Here is a 16,821-nt window from a genome sequence, read left to right as displayed (position 1 = left end):
TGTAGCAATGTTGATGTATGTCATTAAAACGTTGTAGAATTTCTTCCTATATCTATTTTTTCTATAAGCCTGCTTCTGATAATCCAAAAATTCAGAGCCCGATGTATACTGATTTCTGACACAAGAGTCTTTTAAACTTGGGCCGGAAGTTATACCAGTAGTATGGACAGGCATTGCAACCGTGCTGTTGCCAGATTTATTTATTTATTTATTTATTTATTTATTTATTTATTTATTTATTTATTTATTTATTTATTTATTTATTTATTTATTTATTTATTTATTTATTTATTTATTTATTTATTTATTTATTTATTTATTTATTTATTTATTTATTTATTTATTTATTTATTTATTTATTTATTTATTTATTTATTTATTTATTTATTTATTTATTTATTTATTTATTTATTTATTTATTTATTTATTTATTTATTTATTTACTCAGGATCAGCAACAGCATAACGCCGAATTCCAAAGATCCGAGATAAGTACAACAGTTATTAAACTAAAATGAAAGATGTGTAAATATTTACAAAGGAGCAAATATACACAATGAAAACTGTACAATCCTATATAATATATAATTATACAAACAATGATATAAACAGAGGAAAACATATTTAAATAGAAGAGCAGAAACAGGAAAGAACAAGAAGGCATATTAATTTATAAGAAAAATATCATGACAGAAGGAAGGAATCGATATGAAGATGTCTAGGTTCTTGTTGATAGAGGTATTAAACATTGCTGGATACATACAGAAGAGGACCCTCGGGTAAGAAAAGGACGAAAGTAAGGAATATGGAAGAGGATCTTCATTCTGGTACTACGGGATGGGACGTGGAGGGGGGATAGGGAAACTAATAGTGGAGACCTAAATAAGCCATCAGATGCTTTGTATAGCAGCTTTAGGTCGGCTAGTTTCCTCCAAGTAAAAAGGCTTTTGAATTGTAGTTTTCCAAGCACTTGGTTAATGGCTAAGTTGCGACAGGCTGGGACCCTGGCTCTGAGGAGACCACAGACAAATAGATTGTACGCGGTCAAGGTGGCTGAGGTTTGAAGAAGCAGAAATGGACCAGACTGGAGAGACGAATTCATCAATCAGTAATATACAGGAAACGTAGAATGCTCTGATGGCATTTACATCTGTGATGTCAGAAAACCTGTAGAGAAAACCAAGGAGTGATATAGTACGTGAGATGATCCTGTCTATATGCGAGACAAACAACCATTTACTGTCAAAATACACTCCTAAGTCTTTGAATATCAACAATTGTAATCAGTTGGTTCAGTAGGTGATATTTTTGTAGAACGGGGGATTTACGAAGTGTGAACGAAATGGTGGAACACTTGGAGTGATGTGGCTTAAGACGCCATGTAGTTCACCAACATGACAATGAGTTAAGTGGATAGTAAAGTTGAAACCTGTGGGTCATCTTTGAAAATCAATAGCAAGGCTGCATCTGACATCAAATCTGCACGGCTAATTACTGAATGTAGGATGAATCTCCCATGGGTAATATATATATCACTGTGTGTTGATAGAGTTTTCAAAGACCTTATGGACAGTAGCATTCCTTTTCCAGGAAAAGTACTTTCACGTGCCTCTAAACAAATAATAATTCAAAATTATAATATGTTTTCTCCACATTAGTCAGAATTTAAGGCATTTCTGTTCTTTAAACACAAGCGAAAAAACTAGGGGAATTAGAATTGTTTGATCTCTTACTTCACCTTCAAATTGGTAACGAAGATTACTGCCACTTAAACGATGGATCCTGAGAAATCTCTGGGGTTATAAGTATACCGTCGAGGATAAATTGCATTGTCCACAAACGGCAACAGCACATGGCCTATTACTTTTCTCGGCCAGGAACATAATAATATGCGTCCAGTAGCCACATTAGTCGTAAAGAAGCATGATATCTTTTGCGGTAGTCGTGTTTTAGTTTTTCGAAATGCCTCTGAAAGTCCAGGTTCTCTCATACAAGGCGATGGTTGTGCGTGTTAAATCGTGAGTTCTGCCGATCGCCTCTAGTGTCAAGAGTTTGAGTCTTGGTAGAGTAAAATACTTTTATATTTATGTTCATTCCTACACTGACTAATATGGAGAGTCATGTAACTTGTCATTGCTGTCAGTGAGTGGACGTATTTGTGGCCCTGAAGTAAGAAGACTACGCATCGCCGTTATGCACGACCTCTTCCTGGCGTGTGGCCATATAATCGATTAGGCAGAAGTATACGTATTGTCGTCACCTGCCACCTCATCACAAGCCGCACTGATAATATCCCAGACAGCGTTGTTCGTATTTGACGCGGGATCGGGCCATGCCTCCACCAGTCGATAAGCTCGGCCTTACATTGCCTTGCGAAACATTCCTCAACTAATTAGGATGGAGACATGTCCTGCTGAAATTGTATAACCCAAGCGGGGTGAAGTACCCACACAGAAGGGGTCATAATATTCTCTAAATTATGCACATATTGTCCGTCGGTGAGACATTGCTCGATTCTATGCCACGAAAGCTCATCCACTCATAACACTCAACAGATTCGCGGCCACGTATGCTGGATTGTGTCTTGCACCGACAAGGCGAAAGACGTGTACTGGCACACAGTTCACCGAAAAAAGCGTGCTCTCGCCGAAAGATATGGCATTTGACTAACCACGCAGCACGTTGCCCTCGGCAAACGCAAGGCGAAACACCCTCTGCTCATCAGTGAGCTTTTGTTCCTTAGCCACTCGCCGGCATTGTTACCCTGCCTCATCAGGTGTCTCAAGGCCGTCCTAGCGCTGCCGGGAAAACGCGTGGCCTGGCTTAGCTGCACGGCGTAGATAACGGCGTCGGATGGACCTCAGCGATCAAGCTATCATCATGTTTCCAATTCGATATCTGTCACGATTCCAAGCCATAAACATCGACGTATGTCCCCTGATTCCCGGGAACATCTTATCCAAGCGTTACCGTACTCCGTGGGATGCTGTAGTGTCATCCAGCCTCCGTTGCGGTTAGATTTTCTTGTTCAATGAGAACAACTACCTGCTTACAGGTATGAGATCCTTGATGCGCCGTAGTTGCCGTACACCTACCTGTGCGTAATGAATGTAGTCGGGGCATTCTGCAATCTGATTGGTTTGTCCGCAGTTGCTGTCGGTGGAATGAAAAGCAACCATCCCAAGCGGATTCGAACCAACCACCTTCCCAATGTGAACGTGAGTGCATACCCCGTGTGCTACGGCGTTACACGAACGTATGAAACACTCACAACGCACCTATTAGTCTGCGTGCTGCCTTCAACCTCGCTCGTATTCAAGGCCGTCTACAGGAAAGTGCACTGTCTAGTTGTTCCCCAAATTCGTAGAAACAACGGTTATGATAGCAAATTCTATACGAGTAATGTTTCATTGAGCATGAGTACCGAGCTAGGGATCACATCATCATTGTTGCATGTGACAATGTTCGTCACTGTGCAATAGGACTTCACGATTTTTCAACGCGCTCATTTTCTGTGTCGGCAAGAGTACATGGTCTGTTTGGTGAAAAAGAGAATTTTTAGTACACGTGCTGTTTTTATTTGGTGATAGGACTAACTATTTGCCCATTAATTTGTTTCTTTATCGGATAGAACATGCTCACGTTCAGTAAATACTCGCATATTAATGACCGCCATTCAGAAACATTTATCACTGAAAAATTAGAATAGACTTGCACTTGAACTGAATACATTAAGTAAACTCATACCAAATTCCGTCTCAATTGGCGCAGTACTTCAGGCGTGATTGAGCGAGGAATGAAGAGACGTCAACTCATTTTAAACTATTGTGCAAGTCTTTAAATAATTTCACAAGTATCGTATTTTTAAGTCAGTATCTTGAAACAAAACAGTAGAATTTACCCACCGTGAACTTCCATATACTTCACAATTCATTAATTAAAAGCTGAGTCAAGCTCTAGTGCTCAGTCACGTATTCCCCAACGTAATCTATCCTTCTCCATTCGCCTCGCATGATTCCACAGCCGAAGTCAGTTGATACCTATAGCTTCACCCATCGAGTTTATTCCTAAGTTAGCTTTTTGCTCCTTGTTTCGAATATCCCCTGCCATTCTTCCTACCTGTTTAAACTAGCAATCATGCCCCTTACATCTATTTTATGGGTATTCTGAGGGACACTTACCGACAGCAATGTCGGTCTAAAGAAAAGCGACGTTTTCATCCGATATTCCTGCAGCCTGCTTTCTACTATACGGTTAAGATCTGCAACGTTTTATATAACTTTTTGTATAGCTTTAAATCAGAGTGATAATAAATCAAACAGGTGTGTGCTTGGGGTCGTTATTTTCCGAACTTACTCAAGTTTAATACACTACGGTTTGAACTTCATATTCCTACTGCATTTTAAAATATAAACTAAATATTTAACGGAAGTTGTGAATTTTCATTTCATAGACTTTTGAGTAACTTTGGAGCTCTCAGCACTCTTGAAGTTTCCTGAAGTCAAATATGAAAGGCAAGTTATTAAGGAATATTTTTGGTGTAGGAGAGCTCCACGTAAGCCGACGTACTTTCACCACGCTCAGAAAAATCAGCATGTCAGCTTTCGCCTCAATATCGATATTTTATTTATTTATTTATCGTGTCAAAAGTACAAAGTAAATGAGAAAAAAATTAAACAGGAAATTTTAAACATTGGTTGACCAAACATTGGCCACGACAAGCGCATTTGGAGTTGCCCTCATTAGATCTTTAATGGTACAAGTGGCTGGAGAAGAAGGACACAGTAGAAGATGCTCGTTAGTGTGCTTAGTACCACACTTGCAGTAAACTGTCTCCACAGGAAGGCCCCATTTCTGTAGGTTGGTCTTGCATCTCGTGGTACTGGAGCGTAATCGATTGAGAGCCTTCCATGTTGTCCACTTTTCAGAATGTCCAGGAGGAAGTTCTTCCTTTGGAACCATCCATTCTCTCAGATGTTGACATTTTTCCCGCCACATTGAGATTCTTGCTTGTTGTGGTGTTCCTTTAAGAGCTTCAGTGGCTGTCAAGAAGCTCTTTCTTGATTTCAGCGTAGGATGTGTTGGTTGACAGGCATACAAAGGATGGGCTTCCATAGTCAAAGCCTTGCTTTTCTCATACCTAGCAGCAATCTCATGTCGGATTTCAGGTGGTGCTATACCAGCGAGACAGTGGAGTTTATCTATGTGAGTAGGTCTTAAACAACCTGTGATAATACGGCAGGTGTCATTTAGTGCTATATATATATTTTTGGCATGGCTGGACTTATGCCACACGGAGCATGCATACTCAGCAATGGAGTAGCACAGTGCTAGCGCGCTTGCTCTCACAGTGCAAGGGTGAGCTCCCCAGGTGGTGCCTCGAAGTTATCTCACTACGTTGTTTCTGGCAGACACTTTTTGTTTCACGTTTAGGCAATGTTTCTTATACGTAAGCGTACGGTCCAGAGTCACTCCCAGATATTTTGGAGTAGAACAGGTGATTTGTAGGGTTTTAGCTGCTTTTTTGTTCTTGAGATGAGATAAACTTATGCCATGTTAACTGGCCCGGGGCTGAGTTACTACGCGATTTTTTGCAAACATTCCCTCAGATAATATATTTTCAAGTCTATATTTTGAAATTAATCATTGTCGTGAGTCAACATCTAAAAATGATTGTGGAAAATTTCATGAAATTACGCCACGTGGTTTAGATGCGATATCTTTCTAGAAGTCATATGAGGAGATTCCTTTCTTTCTAACTTTTAGGCAACTGAAGTAGTTTGATTGAGAGTTTCCAAATGCAATGTTTAAAATATATATTTTCAGGAGGTTTAACTTTCAGTTTTTCCAACTTCAGTTATCTGGTCCCAGAGGTACCAATTTTAATATTTCAATACTATCCATCCTCAATGGTTTCAATTTCAGAAGTCGACAAAAGCTGAGGCTCCGACAGGAATGTTTTTTTCAAAATCTATTGTATTCGTTCCTTTCAATTCTAATGCAAAAATAAACATCATATATACATCATTATAGACTGTTATTCCTTTCAGCATTAATACAATACACTTAAATTAATGAAGCAATTTATGACAAGAGTAAATGAAGTTGCTGTTGTGTTCAGCTCATTGGCCACAGAGTTCGTGATTGTTATTCGTGACTGGTAGAAGGCGTTCGGAGAACATGATGAATTCTATAAAATTAAAAGTTGGTTTGTGATAATTTTCTTACATAAATTGATTGAATTCTGTAATGAAAATTGCATGGTGGTTGGAAACACTTTGTTTGACAACCACAAAAGAAGAAGGTATACTTGGATATCTCGATTAGATGACAAGAAATATCAAATTGATTATATAATGATACAACAACGGTACAGAAACTGCCTAAAGAATGCTAAATATTACCCAGGAGCAGACATTTATTTTGACCATATATTAGTTGTAGCAGAGGTAATGATTAAATTGAAAATACTGTGGAAAGGAAAGAAGAGAGAAGAAATTAATATTGAGAAACTGAAAGATAAAGACAAGTGTGGAGAACTAGAGGATGAGTATTGTAACAATAATACATTAGGAAATGAAACAGAAAATGTAGAAAGGAGATGGGAAACTTTTAAAAATGGGATAAAAGAAGCAGCTAAGAAAACGCTTGGAGTCAAGGAGAGGAAAAGGGCAAAGAAGGAATGGATAACATCAGAAATGATAAGTAAAATGGAGGAACGCAGGAAATGGAAAACAGTAAATACAGAAGAAGGAAAGCGTAATTACAGGAAGTTAAATAATGAATTAAGAAGAGAAACAGAAAAAGCAAAGAAGAAATGGTTGACAGAAACGTGTGATGAGATAGAGCAACTGGAGAAAGAAGGGAAATATGACTTGATGTACAAAGAAGCAACAAATATAGTATTCAGAGAAAAGAGAAGGAACAACAGCAATAAGGAAATAGAGGCTACAGATGGCACAATGATATATGAACCCCAAGAAATAATGAAAAGATGGGAAGAATACATAGAATGGCTATATGATCGGGACAATCGACCAAATGAAGAAGAACTTGAATTAGAGGAGGACGATATGGTTAAAGAGGATGATAAAGGGGAAACCATACTGAGAAGAGAGATCGAAGCATCACTGAACGAGATGAAAAATAGAAAAGCAATGGGAATAGATGAGATTCCTGTTGAACTGTTAAAAGCGTTAAATAATGAAGGAAGAAAGGAGTTGATTGGATTATGTAATCAAATATACATGACAGGAAAATGGCCAAAGGACTTTAGTGAAATCATCTTAATCCCTATGGAAAAGAAAAAGAACAGCAAAAAATGTGAAGAACATAGGACATTGAGTCTAATTTCACATGAAGCCAAAGTCTTACTGCGGACGCTCAACAGAAGGATATATGGAAAGCTGAATAACTTTATAGGTGAAGAACAGTTTGGTTTCAGGAGAGGAGTTGGAACAAGAGACACCATTGGACTTCTGAGGGTGATAGGAGAGAGGTACATAGAGAAAAACAGGAAGGTTTATGCTGTATTTATTGACCTTGAGAAGGCTTTTGACTGTGTCAGATGGGACAAATTGATGACAATCCTGAAGAAACATGGAGTTGATTGGAGGGATAGAAGGCTAATAAAGAATTTGTATTTAAACCAGAGAGCAAGAGTGAGAATAGGAAATGAGTTGAGTGAAGAAATTGAATTAGGAAGAGGTGTAAGACAGGGCTGCTCTTTATCACCGACAGTGTTCAACATCTATCTCGAAGAAATAATCAATGAAAGTTTTAATGGAAATAGTGGAGTTTGTGTTGGAGGTAGGAGAGTAGAATGTATAAGATTTGCAGATGATATGGTTGTGATGGGAGAAAGCGAACGTGAAATGATACAAATGTTAGATAAACTCAACATGAAACTAGAAGAATATGGAATGAGAATTAAAAAGAAGAAGACCAAAAGTATGATCATTGGAGGAAAAGGTAGAAGTTGTCATATTAGTATAGGAGGAGAAGAAATAGAGCAAGTGAGTAACTTCAAGTATTTGGGAAGTATGATCAGAGATGATATGTATTGCACAACAGAAATTAAGAAAAGAATTGCCATAGCAAAAGAAGGCTTTAGGAAAAAATCAAAGTTATTTTGTGGACCACTAAACAAAGATTTGAGGAAAAGACTTGCTAAGTGTTACAATTGGAGCATAGCGCTGTATGGCGCAGAGATTTGGACATTGAGAAAGAAAGATAAGAGAAGATTGGAGGCACTAGAGATGTGGGTATGGAGGAGAATAGAACGAGTGAAATGGGAAGACCGGGTAAGGAATGAGGAGGTATTACGAAGAGTTGGAGAAGAACGAAGTATGTTACAAACCATTAGAAGGAGAAAAATGAACTGGATCGGACATTGTTTGAGGAGGGACTGTTTACTGAAAGAAGGAATAGAAGGAATGGTGAAAGGCAAACGAGGAAGAGGAAGGGAAAATATCAAATGTTGGACAATATCCAAGGAAATAAATATTCGGTCATGAAAAACTTGGCGCAGGACAGGCAACAGTGGAAGAGGTTCATCCCATGACAAGACCTGCCATAAGGCAGAACACCTAGATAGATAGATTACTTTACCTATGTAACACATCTTTAGACATGTGTTCTAGTGATTCGAGCATCTTGTCTCTTATAAGGCGGGATAAATTTGTAATATTTGTCTGATATTGGGTGAACTATTTAATCTAAAGCTGAGTTTTACACTAAGAATGAAGAAAGCAAAAATAAAATAAATAAAATAAAATGAAGTTATTACAACGATGTCTTCTATCGGACATTCATCTATTTCCCACTAATCATGAAATAGACTGTGAAAATTCTAGACTGATAGATGAACATACCCATACAATGGATACAGGTAATTTATGATTATTATTCGTTTCAATATAAGGTATGTAATTATGAGGTAACTGCGATCGAGGGTGTTATAACCTAAATCATTTTTTGTTGTACGTACGGCATACTCATTTGAAGAAATGAAATGAAATGAAATGAAATGAAATGAAATGAAATGAAATGAAATGAAATGAAATGAAATGAAATGGCGTATGGCTTTTAGTGCCTGGAGTGCCCGAGGACATGTTCAGCTAGCCAGGTGCAATATTTTGATTTGACTCCCGTAGGCGACCTGCGCGTCGTGATGAGGATAAAATGATGATGAAGACGACACATACACCCAGCCCCCGTGTCAGCAAAATTAACTAATTCCCGATCCTGCCTGGAATCGAACCCGGGACCCCTGTAACCAAAAGCCAGCACGCTAACCATTTATCCATGGAGCCGGACCTCATTTGAAGAGAAACGTACAAATAATGTGTAATAGCTAGGTCACGTTTACTACGAATAAACTCGATCAAAATTAGAAACTATAGAAACAGATGCAGAGACAGCCTTAGAGGTTTATTTAAATAATTAACTAAAATGATACCTCGCTACTGAACACGAGGAATTATGCTGCCTTTATGTACAGCTGTCTAGGGAATTGTTGTAGATATCACCATATCTTTTATATTCATCTCCCTAAGCCTTGAGAGAGTATAACTAACTTATCATTTAACTTATTATATATTTCTTATTCAATGTTAACCTAAATATCGTTCTGGTCTAGGTCACGTGTTTACTCTGCTAGTAATTGGTGCTCAATGAGCAGCGAGTATCGACCGTTGGCCAGCACCGCCCACGCACGGCCGGGACCAGCTTGGCCTCACTTGAGGAATTAGCACTTCACTCGCAAATAGCTGGCAATTATTTCTCCCGCGCTGAGGTCGATATGCAACGAGATCGACATAGAAAGGAGGATAAGATCTCGAGAGTACAATTTTATCGTACGAAGTAATTACGAACAGAAGTCTCAAGATTAAAAACATAATGTATACTTGTGATGAGAAAAAGTCAGATAAACACGTCGGATACCCAGATAACTGATTAGTACATATTCTTCTTCATATGCCATGCTTTCAGTAGATACTGGCGGCCACCTCGTTTCGCGATACTTTGAGAGTACTTTTAATCTCTTGTCGTCATGTCTGGCTACTGAGACATTGTTTCTTCCTGAATACTTACATTTAACATTCCCAGTTGTAGTATAAGTGTTTATCTGATAGCCAAACGGAGGTTTTAAACACCTGGCACTAGAACTATTTAACTGATAGTTAGGCGAGCTGTTTCTCGTTGCTTTCCTAAGCCTCCATCCAGCCACCCGTTCTGAGTCCGTACCTGTTCGGAGCCGCTCAGTGTTGGTACAGACATTCCAGTTCTCTATTGATCCGTGGGAGATATTTCATTTAAGATCTATGATATCCCCCAGTCAGACACCTGGGGACACACCCTTGTGGAATTATAGACGCCCCTGAGGGAAAAATTACGTATTGATGACAATGGTGATGCTATGGCATCATCTGCATCTGCTATTTGCATATCAGCAATGACTAGTGTGATCAGCAGCGACGAATACACAGACATTATTTTAATCTGGACAATCTGGTCGGAGTGCAACAGAAGCTCCAAACAGACGTACGCCTTCTACAGACGTACTTCACCGAACAGTATTAGTTTTTGTTTCATACAAGCAACTCTTCCATCGAGTGGAATGTCTACACGTGTATAAATTTATAAGTTATTAGATACTCTTTACTGCATCTTTGGCGTGTCTACAAACAGCAGCGGCGATTAGGGGGTGGGGTGAGGAGGGACAGTCGCCCCCCCCCCACTTTATATTTTTATTCCACTTTAGCCAGCTGGAACTAGGAATTATTTAAAAGAAAGCTGTTTGTACAAACCTTGTTATCTTATCTGCCAATTCCTTCGTTAATTTTCTTTAATTATTAACATAATTATTGACGGAAATACGCAGAAAATGCTGTTCGTAACGGCTAACCAATTTGTATAGCACTACTGCAAGTAGTGGGGTCTTTGCATGTGCTGTGAAGAAGGGTAGTAGGGGTACATATTTTTTTGCCGAGGTCATGGCCACTGAGTTATAATTTACCCACTTGCCGCGCGCATTCATCAGTCTGGCAGTCTCTTTAGTGTCTCTTAATTTCTTAGTGAGTATTCAAATACTAAATGATTTTTAATTGCTTAATCATGCCGTACTTCTATTTAATTATACAAGGTGAGGTGGCCGTGGGGTTACGGGCGCGCAGCTCTGAGCTTGCACTCGGGAGATAGTAGATTCGAATCCCACCGTCAGCAGCCCTGAAGATGGTTTTCCGTGGTTTCCCATTTTCACACCAGGCACGTGTTGGGGCTGTATCTTATTTAAGGCCACGGTCGCTTCCTTTCCACGCATAGCCCTTTCCTATCTCATCGTCGCCATAAATCGTATCTATCACGGTGCGACGTAAAGCCAATTGTAAAAAATATTCAGTTGTAATCGTATTTCAACGGGAGCTAATACCAACGTTCGTAAATTATTTCTTTGTGTTATGTTATTTATTAACTAAATGCCCCTTAGTATGTTTGTGAGACCTGGTGAAAATTTAATTATACAGCAGTGAATCAAAATCTCAAAAATACCTATTGTTACGAATAATACACGGGGCAGATTAATTACATTTACATATAAAATAACATAATACAAATGAAATAATTTAGTCCGGTGAAAGTAAAGTCGGTATTCTCTCGCGTTGAATTTATAATTACAATTAAATATATCTTTTTCTACAATTGACTTTACGTCGCACCGACATGAGACTTATGGGAAGGAATCGGTCGTGGCCTTAATTAAGGTACAGCCTCAGCATTTGCCTGGTATGAAAATTGGAAACCACGGATAAACCATCTTCAGGGCTGTTGACAGTGGGATTCGAAACCACTATCACCCGAGTGCAACCTCACAGTTGCGCATCCGCAACCCCACGACCAGCTCGCCCAATATAATTACATGCACGGCATGTCTAGTGTACGGCATGATTATGCAATTAATAATCATTTAGTATTTGAATACTCACTAAGAAACTAACAGACAATAAAGAGACTGCCAGACTGACGAATGCGCGCGGCAAGCGGGTGAATTATAATTCAGTGGCCACGACCTCGGCAAAAAATATGTACCCCTACTACTACCATTCCTCACAGCACATGCAAAGTCTCCACTACTTGCCTAGCACTACACAATAAAGGAAAGATTTAGCATATAAGACAACAAGGCTTGTACAAATATTTTTTTTAAAATAATTCCTAGTTTTAGCTGGCTAAAGTGGAATAAAATGTAATATTTACTTTACAAAGTGAGGGTGGGAGCGACTGTCTCTCCTCACCCCACCCCGTAACCACTGTTTGTAGATACGTCAAAGATGCAGTAAATGAAATCTAAAAACGTATTAATTTAGACACGTGTAGACATTCAACTCGATAAAAGAGTTGACTGTATGGAACAAAAAGTAATACTGTTCGGCGAAATGATGTGTGTAGAAGGTGTACGTCTGTTTGGAGCTTCTGTTGCACTCTGACCACGTTGTCCAGCTTAAAATAATATCTGTGTATTCACCGCTGCTGATCACACTAGACATTGCCGATATGCAGACAGCAAATATAGTGCAGCTGTACCATACATCAGCCTAGAACTATGCGGTCGAAAACGATGTTTACTAATGCAAGGGGTGCATTAGACCGGTAACATGCTACGAGCGACACTCTGTTCCTTATCTCTTCATATTCTGACGTAACCTGCCCGCTGACAGTAGTTCCCCTGTGAAAATCAGTCGGTAAACACCCCGTTTATCATATGTGCATGCGGGGCATTCATAAGTAGAAAGTACGGCGTTCGAGAGCCACCTGGTATATAATATGAAGTTTATTTATTTATTTTCGTGTGGCTATTTCTAGCCGAGTGCAGCCCTTGTAAGGCAGACCCTCCGATGAGGGTGGGCGACGTCTGCGATGTGTAGGTAACTGCGTGTTATTGGGGTGGAGGATAGTGTTATATGCGGTGTGTGAGTTACAGAGATGTTGGGGACAGCACAAACACCCAGCCCCCGGGCCATTGGAAATAACCAATGAAGGTTAAAATCCTCGACCCGGCCGGGAATCGAACCCGTGACCCTCTGAACCGAAGGCCAGTACGCTGACCATTCGGCCAACGAGTCGGACATAATATGAAGTAAGATAGTGGACGCTGAATGTTGTAATTGAGCTCAGTTTAAATAACATTTATTTCATACATAAATGAAGAGAGGAATAGAGACAAATGTAAAAAAAAAGAATGCAGTGCTGTAGATATTTCTGCGTAACTTCAATCCACTTATTGATCCAGAGAAACTTTTTCAGCAACGTGACAAATAATGTACGTAAGGAATAAATCAATTAATAAATCGTCATTGATCTGCATGACTGTCGCCCAGGTAGCAGATTTAAATAAACTTCAAAGAACTTGGAAATGTATTGAACATTTCCCTTGATAAATTATTCCAATTTAATTCCAAGTTAATACACTTTAACATTTGCCCCAGTTTGGCTTCTTGAAATCCACTTTCATCTTCCTACGTTTGAAAGCTCCACTCGAACTTATTCGTCTACTAATGCCATTACATACCATCTACCCACTGACAGCGCAGAACATACCACTTAATCGAGTGCCTCGTCTCCTTACTCCCAAGTCTTCCCAGCCCGAATTTTACAAAATTTTCGTAACACTACTCTTTTGTCGGAAATCACCAAGAACAAATCATGCTGCTTTCTTTTGGATCTTATCCTCGTACCAAGTAATCCTGGTGTGTGTCACAGACGCACACACAGGAATCATACTCTTACACGACCTCCCTTCACATCCTACCCCTAAATACTCCAATAGCCATATGAAGATATTTTTAACCGTTATTTACAATATCGTTAATGTGATTACCCCAGTGAAGATCTTTCCTTACCTAAGTACTTAAAGTGAACCCAGTGAGGTACTTTTATCCCCATGAACGCAGTAATTAGAACTAAGAGGGCTTTTCCTCTTCGTGAAACTTACAACCTGACTTTTCATCCCGTGTACTTTAATTAAATTGTCCGCTGTCTATCTCGCAACATTGTCGAGGTCATTTTTACAGTCGCTCACAATTTTCTAACTTATTTACTACTCTATACACTATAACATCACCTGAAAAAAGCATTATCTGAGATTCCACTTCTTTACTCATATCGTTTATATACATAAGAAAACATGACGGTCCAATAATACCTCCCTGCGAACAGCCCCTTCCCCTCTTAATCGTTACAGGATCAAATAATGTTTCACCTGCTCTAATTCTCGGAGGTTTTTTCAAGAAAGTTAGCCACCCGTGCAACCACTCCTTTCTTTAGTCCAATAGCCCTCATTTCTGCAGCAGTCTCTCATGATCTGCTTTATCAAAAGCCTTAGATAGGTCAATCATAACTATGTGCTAAAGTAGTTAATTTCTCAAGTTAAATATAAAGTGTCTATGAATACTAACAATACAAGATATTAGACATACAAAAGACGAATTAATTATGTGGAAACATTTCCTAAATTATACTTTGTTTGATCCTATGTTTACGGAACTGGGAATTTTGTATCACTTCTTCGTTCTACACTTTTGCTCTCCAGGAAACCTCTCTCTGCTTTTAAATTAATATTTAATTAGCACTTGCACATTTGCAATTTCAAATCTTTTGCTACATGAGGAAATATCAAACTGCGTGCATACACACAAGGCCACTGAAACAAACGTGCTACTTTATATCAAGAAGATAATGGAATAAGGGAGGTTTAGACTTCCGTATTCTTCCATGTTCAAATTTCAAAGGCTTTAAAATATAGATTTATTTCGATCCTGAGAAGAACCCCTTAATTTATCTGACTGCAGTGTTCGATACATATATTTGCTAGGAAATCAGTCATAAAAGTAATAGGCCTACAACCAAATTGGATATTATTTTCTCTTAAACCCGCTTGACCAGCAATTGTGGAGCGTAATTATCACCGACAGGTAACATTCGTGAAGTGCCTTTCGTTTATTTATCTCATCTTCTGTAAATAAGCATAAATGATCCATTAGTTGCCAATACTGACTCGTTCGCTATAGATAAGCAGTTAGATGCAACCCGTGCGTGCAGCAGCATACTGTGGCTGTGTCCACCATTTTATTATAAGACCCTGTGAGGATTACGTTAGCCGGCCCCGGCCGCGAGTGACGTCACCAAGATAGGGGCCCGCCCGCTCACCGCGCAACGAATCAGTCAGGAACGAGCCAGGCGCGCAAGGCCAGTCCCCCCTGCCACCTATCCGTTATCTCACTGGAGGCCTTCTAACAGTAGAAGAAATACCTGTAAATTGAACCGAGATTATTCAGATTCGAGAGGACTCTAGAGGCTTCTCCTTTCGCGCAGTATTTGGAAGGGGTGGCCTTCCTATTTTAGGCAGGACGGACGAGCTTCAGTGGTTCAAGTTCAGTCAGAGATTTAGTACTGTTGAAAGAATGCTGGATGGAGTACTGCGTGTGGGAGTACTTCCATGGAGTTCAGTCAGTAAATCAAATGGTTCAATAGTTCAGATCGAGTTGAGAAGTCAGTCAGCGTCAGTCAGCGGTTCAGTCTGTGTGTCATCCTCAGTGTGATCCAGTGCAATGAGACAGTCCTGTCCGTGAAGGGGTTATTCGTTCTGTTCTATCTGTTGTCGAGGACACATCTTACACGTCCAGCTGCTGTGAGTGAACGTGTGTGTCTTCAGAGCAGCGTGAGAGAAGTCAGCAAGAGACAATGAACGATGTCTCCCGTGATCGTACGGCCAGTGTACGGCATGCAGGATTCGATACTGTGTTTTGCACGGACTGTGAACTACGTGGCTGTAGTGTTCAGCGACATTAAATGTGGAACTGATTTAGACTATAAGTGATAATTGTGGAAGGGTGTGTAGTGTGATTGTTTTAGTTTGTAAGTGATAGAGAGAACAACTAGTGTGACTGAGCAGTGAGAGCAGACATAGCACAAACTGGTGTATTTTTGTATACTGTGTAGTGTAAGTTGTGGTCCTAGTTCGTCTGTGTAGTGTGGAAACAATTAGTTGTTAGGTAATAAATTCGATATGATATGCTACCAGTTATGTATTTATTTACCTACACGCTTTTGCTTTACAGCTCTATTCAGTCAGTGTATTAGAACGCTATTTTTCCCGCCCCAGTTATATACATTAATTCGTGAGTGTGTAGTGTGATCTGTAATTTGTGACATTTAGGATTTTAAGTGAATTCGTGTTTATATATTGCACATTGAGAATTGACGCAAATGATGTATTAAAGGTTTTACACCAGATGGAATTACCGTCTTCGTCACGCGAAGTACATGAGGAAGAAAAAGAAACTGCAAACACTATTTTCAGTTTAATCAAGAAACTTGAGGACGCCACAATCACTGAAATCCTGTAGGATGAATAACTGGTGTAAATACCTTCCGAGGAAACTAATGATTGAAAACAATCATGCATCACTTCAGGAAGGTTAAGGATAGCACCTATCTGTCGTTTTATCTGGGAGAAATTATGAAAAACAAGGAGCAAATCGTGAGAGGTCATATCGGAATACTTGTGGTCGATTTTAAAGTGGCCGTGCATGATATTGTTATAAGATGGTTGCCGTTCACGAAAGCTAGATCCCTTGGATTGACTGATTTCAAAATTAGATCAACCTGGCTTTGGAATTTCAAAGCAGGTAACAAGATTGTTAGTCGCAAAGTTACGAACTTTGTAACTTACAAACATGCTCGATCGCAAGAAGAGATTGAGAATTCTGCGACTGCATTTGGTACTGAATTCACTAACTAGAACGATCCTAGTTATTTATCGGCT

Source organism: Anabrus simplex, chromosome 1, assembly GCF_040414725.1.
Source record: "Anabrus simplex isolate iqAnaSimp1 chromosome 1, ASM4041472v1, whole genome shotgun sequence".
NCBI classification, from domain to species: Eukaryota; Metazoa; Arthropoda; class Insecta; order Orthoptera; family Tettigoniidae; genus Anabrus; species Anabrus simplex.
Note: the sequence above shows the minus strand (reverse complement) of the source record.